Here is a 17,846-nt window from a genome sequence, read left to right on the forward strand (position 1 = left end):
TCAAAAATTACTAAAAAACTATGTTCCCAAACAAGGCCTAAGTTGGTCAAATAACAGTAACTATACATTCCGATAAACACTACAAGAAAAAACACTTTTGGTGACTACATTTTTTGAATTGGTCGCAGATAATTGACTTTCTGTGACTAACATTTTTTTGATTGCTAATGAGTTATGTTTTTGCGACCAATGACATTTTGGTAGCTAATAAGTAATTTTTTTGCGACAAAAAAAAAAAGAATATGGTCGCGTAAAGTAATGGCAGGAGAAGGAAAAAAAAAAACAGAATATCAAAACCGTTGGTGACTAATAAATTGTGGTCACAGAAAGGAAAATGTCATATTTTGTATCAAAACTATATAGTTTTGAATGTTTCCCAATATTAATTAATTTTGTTACTATTTGAAATAACTATTAATAATTAGTTCTAAAAAAATTATTAATAATTAAATAATAAATTATTAAGAACATAATAGTAATTATTTTTTAATAGAATTATTATTTTTTGGTTAAAATCACAAAAAAATTAAATTGTTTTTTCATTCAAAATATTAATTAAACTTTAATAAAGGTAAAATTACAAATATAAATAATAAAACTTAAAAAATGTATAAATTAAAACCAATTTTTACTACAAAATTTTGTCCCAAATTCAAATTTCTTCTTAATATTTAAAACAAACCTTCCAAAATTTAGCCTAAATTAAAATTCCCTCCTAAAATTTTTGCCTAAATTTCTACTCCCAGGTCCCAAAACAAAAAAACAAGAAAAGGGCAAAATTCCCTCATAAGTCTGCAAATTTCCAACCAATTGATCGAGCTTGAGGGTATCAACATTCTGAGCCTCCTCAATGGCTGTCACCTTTAGTTGGAACCTCTCGGGAAGGGACCTCAAAATTTTTCCAACAACTTTTGCTTCCGGGATTTTTTCACCGAGAGTGAAACAGGAATTCACGATATCACTGAGTTTTGCATAAAATTCATCGAACGTCTCATCGTCGCGCATAAAAAGGGTTTCAAAGGCGGACGTGAGACGTTGAAGTTTTGCCCTTTTAACAGAGGTGGTACCTTCGTGAATCGTTTCAAGAATATCCCACGCCTCTTTTGCTATTTCACACGTGCAAATTCGACGGAATTCTTCAGGTGTGACAGAGCAGAAGAGGGAGTTTAGAGCTTTGCTGTTCCAACTCGAATTCTGGTAATCGATTGTGTCCCATTTATCAAGGGGTTTAGGAATATCAATCCCATCAACGGTGATTGTAGGTTCACTCCACCCAAAGATTACGGAGTGCCAAACTTTCTCATCGATGGATTTTAAAAAAGCTCTCATACGAGCTTTCCAATAAGAATAGTTTGTACCGTCAAGTAATGGGGGTCTATGAGTGGAGTTACCTTCACGAATAGAATCCATGATACTAATCACACAAAATCACACTCCTATAGTTTTTTTAAAAAAAAACAAAGAGTGACCTGCTCTGATACCAATTGAAAATCCTACGTGATTTGTGATTAGATCAAGATTAACTAATTCCAAAACCCAATAAATTCAAAACACTCAACCTAAAATCATCAAACACTTACGAGAGTGATTTTAGTTTGTTTGTTTTTGAGAATAAACAATAAATCAACACAAACGATTTTTTACGTGGAAAAAACCACAATTGAAGAACCTTCAATTGTAATCAAAAACCACGGGCGAACCGCCACTATCAATCCACTACTGAAGAAAGAAAAGATTACAAAGAAATCTTACATATTACCCATCCCTAGTCAATTTGTCTCTGAATCTTCTGTAACTCTTTTCACCACACCTTCGTCACGGAATTGATTCTGAAGTTGATTCCACACCACAACTTCACTTGTCGAATTAACGACTGCGTAGACTCAAACGCCTTTTGAATCCTACGCTTTGATCTTCGGAATCCACCGAAGAGAACTCACTTGAAACTTAAGAAGCAACCTCCTTGATGTATGAATTTCAATGCATAAGTTCAGAACTCTCTTTCGAACATCAAGGAAAACGATCAAAAATCTCCAAAGGAGACTATAAACACAACCCTAGTTTGTTTTGATCAGATCTAGGAAAACGTCCATCACAAAAACACCCTTAGCAGCTTTAAATAGAAAACTGGATCCGCGATCTCCGCTCGAGCTCACAACAGCCCGCTCGAGCGGACTGACCAAAAACTGCATGCGAAGAAACTGAGATGCGCTCGAGCGTAGGAGTTTCCGCTCGAGCGTAAAATCGCACCCACCAGTATCTGTGCTTGCCCTGTCAAAATACTGAGACCTGCTAATCTACGCTCGAGCTCAAAAGTCTCCGCTCGAGCGGACAGTACAAAAACACAAAAACATAGTTTTGAATCAACACAAGGTTTTGTCTCCGGATTTGACAACACAGGGACCTAACAATCTCCCCCTTTGTCAATTCCCGGACAAAACTTTTCTAAACAAAAGTCCTTAAACACAAGCACTAGACAAAATTAAAAAAACAAATACTAAAACACTCAAAACAACTCTATAAACAAACAAGCTTTCCAATCTTGCCATATATCGATCCATCAATCCAATTCATCATCCACCATTCACCTGTGAAAAGACTAGCAACATACCAGAAAAACCAAAACTTGTGAAACTATATAAGAGTATAGCAAAATGTATCCATTCAATAGAACCAACGGAACAAAATATCAAAATATCCATGTGTCATAACCAAAAGAACAAAACAGAACAAAATATACCATCAAATATCCATGTACCATCAACACATACTATCAATATCCATGTACCATCAATATCCAGCAGGAACCAAACTCTCCCCCTTTTTGACCGGGAATGAAGAAAGCAAGAAATCAAGCACCAGATGGAGGAGGGGGCGGCTGAAGCGTCAGTAAGGAAATGATGTGATCCAGCTGCGAAGTAGTGTGAGCAGCAGTCTGCTCCAGCTGACCAAGACGACCATCAAAGGCATCAAAACGCGCATCGAGAAAGTCTAATCGCCTGGTCATAGCCGCCTCAAAATGCCGAAGCTGATCAGGAAACGTGCTAGGTGGAACAGGTGGAGTAGGATCCTCCTCACCCCCGGCGGCAGCAGCATCATATTCAGCCTCCTCAGCAAGGCCAGCAGTGGTACCTGCAGAAGGATCAGCCCGAGAGGACTCCCCCTTAACATGAGCCCGACTCTGTGAGACAGTTTTCTTTGTGAAAGGGCGAGAAGGAGAGGCAAACTCATCATCATCGAGGATAGGGGTCCCAAGGTCAGACAAAAGTCGGTTGATCAAGCAACCGTAAGGAAGGCCAAGCTTTGTATGCCCATGAGCACTGATCATCTTGGTGATAATAAGAGAGGCGAGATCAATAGAACGGTGATTGGCAATACAAGACAAAATGAAGCCTTGGTCTTGTTTGACCTCGGAAGAGTGTGTGGTGACAATGATGTTGGCGCAGACAATCAAATTAAGCAGTCTGAACTCCGGAAGAAGTTCAAACTGTTTAATCAAACCGCCTTTAGGCCAGTGACGGGCAACACCACACAGTTCCAAAGCAACAGCATCAAAGTCACAAGTGGGACGATCAGGAACAGGGAAAGGATAGTATTGGGAAAAAACTTGCTCAATCTGTAGAAGTTGGCGAATCAAAGCAGGGGTGACAGAAATGGATTTTGACCTAACCCAAGTAGTGAAAGATGGCTCATAATCCCGAATACCCTCCATATTACAATAGAATTCTCGAACCCAATCGAGATTCTGACGCCTCGAAAATAATAAAACATGGTCACCACCTAGAGGGTCGAACAATGGACGAATTTGGATGGACTCAAATGTATCGGGTTGAACATTTCGTTCTAAATGAACTGTGCGAGTCACAAAAGATTTATGGAATGACTTGGATTGGGAGGCCGACTGAAACCTCTCAGGGTTATAGGTAGGGCGAGAAACGGTGGCCTTTCGGCGTTTTGGAGCAGGAGCAGACATACCGAAGAAGACACTATGACACCCAACAAATCAACAAACCCAAAACCCAACCCACACCAAAACAAAACCAAAACAAAACATTAGTGCAATAATCAAATTAAAAACAGGGCATAACAAAAACAGGGCATGAAAGCACGGTATTGAAGAACTCATAACTAATACACCAAATATGAGAGAAATTGCACAGTATAAGTAGGAATCATGAGAAAATCAAAGCAATGTATCCAAGCCCAAATTGATACCCACGCATAGAGACCTCAACAGCCCATTATAGTAGGAACACAGATAACTCCGAATACCACAGACATAACACAGAAAAAACACATAAAAAACAGACAATCGGTCAAAGAAAAAGTGTGTGAGAGAGAGAATCACAAACACGACACACAAAAGCCCACAAAACTACAAACCCAACAACCATAAGAACCAAATAGAACAAAAAATAGTGAAAATAAAAGAGGGTAAAACTTACCAAAGAGCAAATCAGTGGGTAGGATGATGAATGGGAGGAAAAAACGACCACAATGCAGCCACACGACAAACCCTAGATCGAGAGAATGAACCAGGAAGAGAAAAAATAACTCGAAGAGTCGAGAGAGGGAGTTAAGTATGAAACTGGTCCGCTCGAGCGTACTAAGTACCGCTCGAGCGTAAAACAAGGCAAGGAGACTCCCGCGCGAGCGTGCAAAGGGCCGCTCGAGCTCAAAAAACCATCTCTCAGAACTGCCAAAACATGAACAAACTGCTGCAAGTGTGAAAAACACGCTCGAGCGTAAAAAATTCCACTCGAGCGAAAGAAAAAAACCTTTTTTTTTTTTATATATAAAAAACAAAACACACTTAGAGAGTCCTGTAACAAGTAAGAAGAGCAAGTGTAGACTAAACCACAAAGACAAGAAAATCCATCAAATTATGAGTCCTGCTAATTTTTAGAAAAGAGAAGAAACACCGGCTCATGAACAACACAGATAGTATTAAATCAAAGCCACACGCATCATGAGAATGCATAACACAAAAACACATATGAGAGCTCATGTAAAAATGTGTGTGTGTGCAATCCTTGAGAGTCACAAAGCTAGAGTTAATCCTAGTAGTGATCGGATGGCTGGACCTCCGACACGAGTAACTGACTATCACAGAGAAAAGTCAAACCACTAGGAATCACGGGGTATTTGTTAAGTAAAAGCGGAAGCTCCCCCTCAGATGATTTTTTTTTATTATTATTTTAATTTTTTTTCTTGTGGGCACTCACTGGTGGCATGCACGCTCAAGAGTATGGATTCCAACCAGAGAAGAATGAAGTCAGAATGATGGCCTGGTTGGTGCCTCTGAGGTAGCCTTTTCCTAATGCCCGGAGATCATGTACTGAGGGAGAAACCATGGAAGTGAACTAAGGCGGTAGATGGTTAAGAGACTTAACATCACCCATGATGTACTAGTATGGGTCAATTTCTCCGTAAAAGTACAAGAAACACTGTCAGTGGTCCATAGAGAACTTTGATCACTTATGCGGAAACCCCTGCAACAGTTTAGCTTAAGAATGTGTACAGAATGAGATCACGAAGTAAATGAGTATGGGCATTCAGCATGGGCTATGAACTAAGATGAAAAACAAATCTTGTAGGAAACATGAGCAATGTTCATTTAATATTTTGATGCAAAAGAAACCAGGACTCAATCACAATGAGATTAACACATCTAAGAATAGTAAGTCAGCCACTCACACTCACCTCACGACCACAGGAACCAATCTAGTTACTGAGCATTACACCTAAGGTCTTTCTAAGAAACTCAAATCGAAGAAGATCAAGGGGTTTTGTAAAAATATCAGCTTTTTGATGCTCAGTAGGGATATGTTCCAAAATAACAATGCCTTCGTCCACTAACTCTCGAATAAAATGATGACGGATGTCAATATGTTTGGTGCGAGAGTGTTGGACTGGATTTTTTGAAATGTTTATGGCACTTGTGTTATCACAAAAAAGAGTGAGGGTATTCAGTTCTATTCCATAATCATGAAGCATTTGCTTCATCCACAACATTTGTGCACAACAACTCCCTGCAGCAATGTACTCAGCCTCAGCAGTGGAAAGAGAGATGGCATTCTGCTTTTTACTATGCCAAGAAACCAAATTATTCCCTAGGTAAAAACACCCCCCGGAGGTACTTTTCCTATCATCAGCACACCCTGCCCAGTCGGCATCAGAAAAACCAGTAATTTCAGCTGCAGTATCAGTGGAAAACCAAACCCCATACCCCAAGGTCCCATTTACATACTTGATGATGCGTTTTACCGCGAGAAGGTGAGACTCTTTAGGACTGGCTTGGTAACGAGCACAAACACCGACACTGAAAGAAATATCAGGACGACTGGCTGTGAGATACAAAAGACTCCCTATCATACTCCTATAAAGGGTAGGATCAACATCAATACCAGAGGAATCTTTGGAGAGGTGAAGACTAGTGCTCATGGGAGTGCGTGCATGTTTGGCAGACTCAAGACCAAACTTAGACACAAGATTTTTTGCATACTTAGACTGAGATACAAATATACCTGTAGGAGACTGTTTAATTTGAAGACCCAAAAAATAAGACAACTCTCCCATCATGCTCATCTCAAACTCATGTGTCATGCAATCCGAAAAATATTTCACAAGATGTTCAGCAGTGGATCCAAACACAATATCATCAACATAAATCTGAGCAACAAGAATATGAGACTTAGTATGTTTCACAAATAGAGTCTTATCCACACTACCCCTTTGAAAATCATTGTCAAGAGGAAATGTAGTAAGTCTATCATACCAAGCTCGAGGGGCTTGTTTCAAACCATACAAAGCCTTGTCTAACTTGTAGACATGATTAGGACATTTAGGGTCCTCAAACCCTTTTGGTTGCTCAACATATGCCTCTTCTCTCAAGTACCCATTCAAAAAGGCACTTTTCACATCCATTTGAAACAATTTAAAGCCAAGATAACAAGCAACACCAAGCAAAATACGAATAGATTCGAGACGTGCAACTGGGGCAAACGTCTCATCATAGTCAACACCCTCTACTTGTGTGTAGCCTTGAGCAACCAACCTAGCTTTGTTCCTAACAACTGTACCATTCTCATCAGATTTATTTTTAAAGATCCACTTGGTACCTATCACATTCATGTCTCTAGGTCTGGGAACTAGAGTCCAAACTTTGTTACGTTCAAATTGACCTAATTCTTCATGCATAGCATTGACCCAACTATCATCTAGCAAGGCTTCTTTAAAAGTCTTAGGTTCAATTAATGAAACATAACACATATGTGATACCTCATCCCGAATCTGTCTTCGGGTTTTCATTCGATCCGAGACACTGCCAATCACCTGTTGAGCTGGATGATTCAGTTTCACCCTAGCTGATGGTTTAAGCTCAGGACTTGCGGTGACCGGGGCAACAGGAGTGATGTCCCTTGGAGCACTCTTTAGACTTGACCTTACCTGTGAAGATGGTTCTGTAATCATTTCTTGTGATGGGTCCGCACCTTCTCCTTGATTTTGTGATTCCGTGTCCAAGATTGGAGACTCATCATTATCATCCTCATTTGTTGCTGGAGTAGGTGCACCTGTGTCATCTATAACCACATTGATAGATTCCATTAAGGATGAAGTTCGCAGGTTATAGACTCTAAAGGCCCTACTAGTGGTTGAATACCCTAGAAAAATACCTTCATCACTTCGGGAGTCAAATTTGCCCAAAGGCTCTCTGTCTTTGAAGATGTAACACTTACTCCCAAAAGTTTTGAAGTATTTTACATTAGGTTTCAAACCCTTCCACAATTCATATGGAGTTTGTAAAGTGCCGGGCCTTAAATACACGCGATTTATGACATACACAGCAGTATTTAAGGCTTCAGCCCAAAACTTAGGAGGAAGTTTCTTACTAAGGAGCATGACCCTAGCCATTTCTTGAACAACCCTGTTCTTCCTCTCAACAACTCCATTTTGTTGTGGAGTAATAGGAGCAGAAAATTCATGCTTGATTCCATGCATATCACAAAAATCCGAAAACGAACTATTTTCAAATTCACGACCATGATCGGTTCGGATTCTTATGATACGCCCAATGGTAACACCCTGTTCATTTTGGATTTTAGGGACTAAGGCCTGGAAAGCATCAAACGTATCAGATTTTTCCCTTAAAAAATTTACCCACGAAAATCGAGTAAAATCATCAACAGTTAAAAAAATGTATCTTTTACCTCCGATGCTTTCAGTGCGAGTAGGACCCATTAAATCCATGTGAACTAATTCAAGAGGACGTTTGGTTGTAAAGCTGTTCACCTTTTTATGAGGAGCACGGGTTTGCTTGCCAAGCTGACATGGTCCACACACATGGCTCAAATTCTTACCTAGTTTAGGTATTCCCCTCACAAGCTCTTTGTTGGCTATCTTAGTTAGGTCATTGAAATTCATGTGACCTAATCTTTGATGCCACAAGTCAATGTTACTAATGATGGCAGAGTGACAAGTGAGATCATTAGTAGTAACAATCCCATAGCAGTTATCAGATGTGCGAACCCCATGTAAGACAGTATTTCCCTTTTTATCCAAAATTTCACATTTATTTTTAGAAAACAATACTTCATGATGGGAATCACACATTTGACTAATGCTTAAAAGATTTGCTTTAAGACCATCAACTAGTAGAACATTATCTAGCTTGGGAAGACCAGCAACACTTATAGAGCCCTTACCAATGACTCTCGAAGTGCCGCCATCTCCAAAGGTAACAATTCCTCCTTCATATTTTTCAAGGGAGGTGAAGTAGGATTTGTTACCGGACATATGACGAGAACACCCACTATCAAGATACCACATGTGTGAATCACGTGCTTTTAGAGCAGTGTGAGCAACAAAACAAGTCAAATCCTCTTTTCTAATCCAAATCTTTTTAGTCTTGGTGTTCACCCTGGACATGTAAGGTTGTCTCCTAACCCAAAAAGTATTAGAATTTCTACCCTTTTGAGACACCTTACCAAGAAGTTCAAAACAGTAAGGACGAATGTGGCCATACCTACCACAGTGATGACAAATAAAAACCGGTTTTACCTCCTTTTTGTTGATTTTACCAGCTTTCGGTAGACGGAGAGAGAGATCAGCCTGGTCTACCTTCAATTTTCCCTTTGCTTGAGTCTTCTTGTCATGTGAAGTAGAGGCCTGTCCCTTGTGTGCTATTGCACCATAGCCTAACCCGCTTTTGTCGCAACCCATTTGTTGAGACCCGATGATGTCTTCTAGAGATTTTGAACCTTTGTTCCACATGGCAATAGTGGCTCTAGCAACCCGAAGCTCTTCATCCTTTTGACAGACTATCTCTTCCAATCTGGCTTGTGACAGCTCAAGACTTTCAAGCTTTTCTTCATATGTGGAATACACCTTCAGAAGTTCATTCCTTTCAGTTTCAAAGGATAGTAATTTTCCACATAAGTCTTGTCTGTCACTCGAGATCTTGACGATATTCTGCTTTGCTGCTACAAGTTCTCCTTTCAGCCTGACATTCTCACTCTCACATGTCTTGAGCTTGAGAGAGAGTTTGTCGTTGAGTTTGGACAAATTCAAGGATTCCTCGTACAGCTTTTCGTAGGCTTGTTGTAGTTCATCGCCATTGATCTCCTCATTATCCTCAGATGTTTCATCATCCTCTTTTTGCTCTTCATTCTCCTTTGCCCCCTCCAATCTTGCAACTAAGACTGAAAAGTCACTGGATGGTGGTGAATGTGAGTTTCCTCTTTCATGGAATTGGCTCAAAATTTCCCATGCCTCTTTGGCCTTTGTGCAACGAACAACCCGTTGCTGTTCTTCAGCAGAAATTGCTCTACGAATAGTGCTAAGGGCTCTCAGATTGCTCGGACTGTCAACACTTTCTGTATCTTCTTCAATGGCCTGCCAGCCTTCTGGATCAAAGGCTCTCAGAAAAGCCCTCATTCTGATTTTCCAAAACAGGTAGTTACTCCCATCAAAAGTAGGAGCATGATGCAAGTTCTGACCACGAGCTAACTCCGCTGGCTTTGGAAGAGTTTGAGTGAAAGTGGACCAAAAAGCCATAAAAGCACTATCCCCGTCTTCTCCAGATTCAGGTTCTTCGGGTTCTTGCTCCGACCCGCTTTCATCATCCCAAGTTACAGTGTAGACTTTCTTTCGATTCTTTTTCGAAGGGCATTCAAGGGCAATGTGACCAAACCCTTGACACTCATAACACTTGACCCCTGGTCCCCTTACAATCTTTTTTTCAGTAGTTTGAGCAAATTTTGGTGGAACAGTTTTGGGTTTGTCACTGCTCTTATCTTTTGAAATAGGGGCTCTGAAATTCGGCTTCTTTTTCAAAAAAAATTTTAACTGTTTTGTAAGCATAGCCGTCATTTCAGACTCTAAATCAAATTCAGTCTCCGGAGGTTTTGCAGTCTCATGGGCACTCGTGAAAGCCATATTTTCTTTTTGCTTTTTCTTAGAAATTTGGTGGGCTTCATAAGTCTGCAAATTTCCAACCAATTGATCGAGCTTGAGGGTATCAACATTCTGAGCCTCCTCAATGGCTGTCACCTTTGGTTGGAACCTCTCGGGAAGGGACCTCAAAATTTTTCCAACAACTTTTACTTCCGGGATTTTTTCACCGAGAGTGAAACAGGAATTCACGATATCACTGAGTTTTGCATAAAATTCATCGAACGTCTCATCGTCGCGCATAAAAAGGGTTTCAAAGGCGGACGTGAGACGTTGAAGTTTTGCCCTTTTAACAGAGGTGGTACCTTCGTGAATCGTTTCAAGAATATCCCACGCCTCTTTTGCTATTTCACATGTGCAAATTCGACGGAATTCTTCAGGTGTGACAGAGCAGAAGAGGGAGTTTAGAGCTTTGCTGTTCCAACTCGAATTCTGGTAATCGATTGTGTCCCATTTATCAAGGGGTTTAGGAATATCAATCCCATCAACGGTGATTGTAGGTTCACTCCACCCAAAGATTACGGAGTGCCAAACTTTCTCATCGATGGATTTTAAAAAAGCTCTCATACGAGCTTTCCAATAAGAATAGTTTGTACCGTCAAGTAATGGGGGTCTATGAGTGGAGTTACCTTCACGAATAGAATCCATGATACTAATCACACAAAATCACACTCCTATAGTTTTTTTAAAAAAAAACAAAGAGTGACCTGCTCTGATACCAATTGAAAATCCTACGTGATTTGTGATTAGATCAAGATTAACTAATTCCAAAACCCAATAAATTCAAAACACTCAACCTAAAATCATCAAACACTTACGAGAGTGATTTTAGTTTGTTTGTTTTTGAGAATAAACAATAAATCAACACAAACGATTTTTTACGTGGAAAAAACCACAATTGAAGAACCTTCAATTGTAATCAAAAACCACGGGCGAACCGCCACTATCAATCCACTACTGAAGAAAGAAAAGATTACAAAGAAATCTTACAAATTACCCAACCCTAGTCAATTTGTCTCTGAATCTTCTGTAACTCTTTTCACCACACCTTCGTCACGGAATTGATTCTGAAGTTGATTCCACACCACAACTTCACTTGTCGAATTAACGACTGTGTAGACTCAAACGCCTTTTGAATCCTACGCTTTGATCTTCGGAATCCACCGAAGAGAACTCACTTGAAACTTAAGAAGCAACCTCCTTGATGTATGAATTTCAATGCATAAGTTCAGAACTCTCTTTCGAACATCAAGGAAAACGATCAAAAATCTCCAAAGGAGACTATAAACACAACCCTAGTTTGTTTTGATCAGATCTAGGAAAACGTCCATCACAAAAGCACCCTTAGCAGCTTTAAATAGAAAACTGGATCCGCGATCTCCGCTCGAGCTCACAACAGCCCGCTCGAGCGGACTGACCAAAAACTGCATGCGAAGAAACTGAGATGCGCTCGAGCGTAGGAGTTTCCGCTCGAGCGTAAAATTGCACCCACCAGTATCTGTGCTTGCCCTGTCAAAATACTGAGACCTGCTAATCTACGCTCGAGCTCAAAAGTCTCCGCTCGAGCGGACAGTACAAAAACACAAAAACATAGTTTTGAATCAACACAAGGTTTTGTCTCCGGATTTGACAACACAGGGACCTAACACTACCAAATCCAAAACTATGTTTATATGCAATGCTAAAGATTGAGAACTGTGAAGATTAATGACAATATCAATTTAGTAATACTTTGGTTGAGTGTGACCACAATTATGCTTGTATCAATAATCAAATAATTAAACTACAGCAGCAAGCTCTTTCTGCTCACCAAACAATCATCTACCTACCCCTAGAATGCAAATTGCGACTCTCTTTAAAGAGCTCGTTTGGCATAAACTTTTTTGGGACTTTTTGGCTATTTTAGTTTAAAAAAACAAAATAGGTTTTTTAGTTTAATAAGACAAAACGTCACATCCAACCTATAATCATTACATTTTTTCTCTCACGAAAGTCAAAATAGCCAAAAAAAATTCATCCCAAACGAGACTTTTTAACCTCAGACTAAAATAGTCAAAAAATCAAACCACATCCCAAGCCAACCCAAAGTGAGTAGACTGTAGTAATCAACAAATGGCATCAGTTGGATATTTCCATATAAATTTTTCTACTGCTACATTTTTTGTCATTGTATAATTGTAATAAATTTTTCTTCTGCTACATTTTTCTGTTGCTACTGTCTTTACGTGTTATTATCTGTATCTGATTGTATTAATTCTTTGTGCTTTGTTGTAAAACATTTTATAAATGAATGATTGTTTGACAAGTTAATATATATTGTTGGTGCTACATTTTTTAGCCAAGTATGGATTTTATGCAAAAGGAATTAACATTGGCAAATATTGTCTCATTTTTTACTCATCGTTATTATGAATTTTTTTTTTTTCTATTTTTCCTCATAGGTCTTCATGAATGATTTTGAAGAAAGAAGAGTGTTTTTATTAATATGTCAATGTTTCGAACACCCAAAAGGAGAAGAAGAATTTGGTGTTGGTACAGAGTTTTATGCAAGAATGATTTCAATTTTTCCAATTATTCAAATGAAAGCCAGTACCAGAGCAAAACCAATTCTCTAAACACGACGTGGCCATAAAGTTACAGGTTGCTCCCTCTCTCTCTCTCTCTCTTTTCTCTATTTTTCTTTGTTTAGTTTCATGTACGTCTTACTTAGTGATACAGATTTTCATTATTTGTTTCTTGTGATTCTTTGATTAATGCGATCTGCTTCGTTCCTTTAGAAAAAAACAATAAATGGTGAAGTTATGTTGGCTTCTTTTTCTTAAGAGGGTTTCTACTCTAATGTTAGTTATTGTTAGAAATAAAATAGTCATTATGAAAATTTAATATTTGTAAGTTTGTCTGTATTTACACGACAAAGGATTACACGCAAGCACACACCCTTTTAAGAAAAAGAAGCCAAGAGAATTTTTTATGTTGATACTCAAAAAGAAAAGAAACAACATAAAGAAGGTGAATATTATTTCTGAATTGAAATTAACAAAGTCCACACATTATTATCTAAGGTGATACTGTACTATAAACAGAAGGAAACACAGCTAGATTTCAATTCATTTTATTTTAATATTTTTGAAATAAAAATATTTTTAGAACTACTAGTTTATCTCTACTTTTGAGCATGAGCTAACTGTCAAAAAGTTTGTAGTCTTTGTTCTCTCTAGGAGGATCATCTTATGCTGAGAGTGAAAAATGGCCTTGGTTATTTTGTTACACTTATTTTTGAGTATTACTGATTATATTTATCTCTTGCGATATATTGAAATTTAGTGACAAATTCTCTTGTAATTGTTTTCTACTAAACAGAGCTCAATTCTAAGTTGGTTTATATGTACGTAATGTTTTTCTCTCCATATAATTTTCTACTAGATATGTTTATAAATTTCAGTTCAAAACACAAATGTAATTCCAATCAGTATGATTATGATGATCAGGCCAATCAGTATGATTATGATTATGATGATCAGGCCAATGCGTTTGATGATGTGAGTGACTACTACTAATGCTGATTAGTTATCAAGATTATGGTTTTTCTTGTGGTATGGTGGGGTGGGGCTGGCTAACCATTCATAATAAGTATTTTTCATTGAGTTTGCTTTTGCTTTTTGATAGATGTATTGTCTATGGTATGTAACTACTAGTGTGGCTTAATACTAGAGATTTTGAAAAAAAATATTATGTATTTTTTTTTTATCTTTTGATTAGTGTGTAATATTTCATTATATTTGTCATTTAAGGGTATAGAATCTTTCATAATTATTTTCATAATATTTTCTTCATGATCCCTAACATTAGTCAGCTTCTTTATATAATTCCTTTTTATTAAGGAAATATATATATATATATATATATATATATATATATATATATATATATATATATATATATAAAACATCATAAGAATGATATAGTAGTGATAGTTGTTTTGTTTTAAGTAATAGGCTCCTAGTTGAAGAGGTTCCTCAAATTTGTCTGATTAGGGCTCGTTTGGGAATCAGCTATTTTAGTAATTTTTTAATTTTTTGACTAAAATATAAGGTAAAAAAATAAGTATATTTAAAAATAATTTTTTAGTTTTTCACGAAAAGATGTGCAAAAAATAGAATTTTTTTTTTGACTTTTTAATATAGATTATAGGTTTTTTTATTTTTTTAATAACTTTTTTATTTTTAAACTAAAACGGTTGCATGCCAAACGATGCCTTAGTCCTTCCTGAATCTTTGTAATTTGCCTCCGGGCTTTACCCATCTAAAAAAAAAAAAAAGTGATAGGCCCTCCTGTTTACAAATTTCACTACAAGAAAAAATACTTTTAGCGACCACCTTTTTTTTTTGGTCCAAATAGTTCACTTTCTGCGACCAAAATTTAACTTTTGGCGACCACAATTTTTTGGTCGCGGAAAATCACTTTTTGGTGACCAAAAAAAAAGTTGGTAGCGAAAAGTATACCCATTGGCGACCAAAGGCTTTTTTGGTCATGGAAGATCATCTTTTGGCGACCAAAAAAAAAAGTTGGTCACAAAAAGTATACCCTTTGGCGACCAAAAAAAGAGTTGGTCACGGAAAGTATACTATTGGCGACCAAAGATTTTTTTTGGTCGCGGAAGATTACCCTTTGGCGACAAAAAAAAAAAAAGTTGGTCGCGGAAAGTATACTATTGGCGACCAAAGGCTTTTTTGGTCGCAGAAGATCACCTTTTGGCGACCAAAAAAAAAAGTTGGTCGCGGAAAGTATACTATTGGTGACCAAAGGCTTTTTTTGTCGCGGAAGATTATCCTTTGGCGATCAGAAAAAAAGTTGGTCGCGGAAAGTTATGGCGGGATAAATTTTTAAAAAAAATGATACTACTATAATTACATACTATTTTTCTGTTTAGGCATGAAAAGTTTTATAAAATAATATATGACCGAATTTTTATGGGTTATATATATTTTTTGCGGAATATGAACAAGAAGCATGGTGATGGCAGAGGGGATTGGGTGCATGGTGACTCCTTGGTCACGAGTTCAAGTCCCAGGTAGCACAAAAGGATTATTTTTTTTGGGTCAAGGCGTTGACTTTTGGCGACCAACTTATCTTTGGTCGCTAAAAGTTTACTTTTGGCTAATATGAATTGAATTTTCCGCGACTAAAAAAGTTGGTCGCGAATGGTCACTTTTAGCGACCAAAGGCTTTTTTGGTCGCAGAAAACTATCTCTGACGAGGCTTTAGCGCCCAACTCGCGACCAACATATTTTGGTCGCGAAAAGGTTTTAGCGACCAAATATGGTACTTTTCGCGACCAAAATGTTGGTCACGGAAAGTGTTTTTTCTTGTAGTGTTTAGATTAGACCATCAAGTTGGTCACATTTTTGGTTACAAATTTAATGATTTAAATCGTTCACATTTTAAAGATTATCGAGCAAATTATTTATACAAAAAAATAAGTTAATTGGATAATGGTAACTATATATTCCGATAAATTTTGTATACAAAAAACGAACAATACATATAATTTAAAGTTTAACCGTTCATTTTTTTAATACAAAATTGACTCAAACATATAATTACTATATTATTCGATTAATTTGGGATAAAATGCTCCAATAACTTTTCTTCAAATTTAACTAAACCTTCATTTTGTAAAAAGAATTGAATGCTCCCTTCCTCAATTACTCAAACAATTTATCAATTTTTTTTTTTAAAAAAAAATCTAAGTTTCCAATAACCTCTTTTCATCAAATTTGGTTAAAAATTATTTTTGCCTACACTTAATGTAAAAAAAAATTTAATGTTATACAAGTTTAATAAAATGGTTGGACATGATTTTGACTAATTTTTTTCATTAAATTTAAATTTAATAAAAAATTAATGAATTGAAAGTTATGACCAAAAAAATCTTTTGTTTTAAACAAAGAGTCGGAGTTATTTAAGATGATTTAAATAAATATATTTTTTAACTTTTATAAAAAAATATCTATAAAAGTAAAGAGATATTATGACTAAAAAAAATAAAAAGATAAATATTACTAGGATACGTCATGCCAAACAAGCTCAAATATAGTATAATCGGTCCATATCCATTGGCCTTTTCCCAAAAAAGGGTTCGTAAAAATGGATAACGAGATTGGGCCTTTTATTGGATTTTGGGAAGCTGGGCCTATATCATTCCAAGTCTAAAAGGAGACACCGCGACGACACCTGTCAGCGTTCAAGCTGGACTTCCGCTTTTGTAGATTCGAGTCTTATATAGGGATGACAATTAAATCCAAACCCAATGGAGATCCACCCCGCCCCTCTATTATTAGAGTGGATTTTCCCAAAATTTTCCCCAATGGGTCAGATATAAAATTGATTGGTGAATCTCTGATTTTTTTGGGGCTGGGTTGGTGAATATCTAATGGTGAAAAATCTATCCCTTTGTCTCCAAGTCAAGGCAAAAACAAAAGGGTCTCTGTGATACGAACACCATACCTGATGAAGTTATGATGAAGCTGCTAGCCAACTATGCAATAACAACCTATTGGTTCTTTATCCTAAAATAATTTATATATACTATTGCTATTTTTATACTTCACACACAGAGACATATATGATAAGTTATCAATTAGTACTTCTAAATTTAATTATATTTTCAATGTGATTATTAAACTTTTAATTCTTCGAAATTTTAAGTGTAAATCTCATACTTTTAATTTTTTTATTTATAATTTAGTCGATGTAGTCCAATTTATAACTAAATATAGGAAAATAATAATAATTCTTTTATGTTATGCTTCCTAATTTACAAAATTTAGAATTAAAAATAAAAGAATAAAAAATCACAAATAGTTTCATGTAAAAATTTTACCTATTCAGGGTAAATTGTTATTATTATTATTACTTCTACGAACTATTTTTATTAAAGTTTTTTTTTTTTTTGGGACATAAAACATCTTTTTTTTCAAAATATTCTATTCATTTTTTATTGTTTGGTTGAACAGAATATGAGTAATTTTTTTTTTTCATTATAGTTTCAAAAACTAATTGAAAATAAAAATTATGTAATCAAACTTTTTCAGCGCATTTGACTTTTCTAATAGGTATCTTAACTCTTTCCTGCAATATAAAATTATCGTTTCAATTATGAACCAAACGTTGAAAAACAAATACAAAATATTTTTTTGTGTGTAAAATCAATTTATATGAAAAATATTTTATATCAAAACAAATGGAACCTAAATCAACCTATTCTTGGTGTAAAAGTAGAAAATTATCGAATAGGATCTACATAATTTTTAGTTAATTTTAATTAATATTTTCTTAGTGTGAGATTCTTTCAATAATTTGAAAGTTATTTATTTCTTTTAATTGATTTTTCC

Source organism: Camellia sinensis, chromosome 14 (assembly GCF_055761805.1).
Source record: "Camellia sinensis isolate YWXY chromosome 14, ASM5576180v1, whole genome shotgun sequence".
In the NCBI taxonomy this organism is placed as follows: Eukaryota; Viridiplantae; Streptophyta; class Magnoliopsida; order Ericales; family Theaceae; genus Camellia; species Camellia sinensis.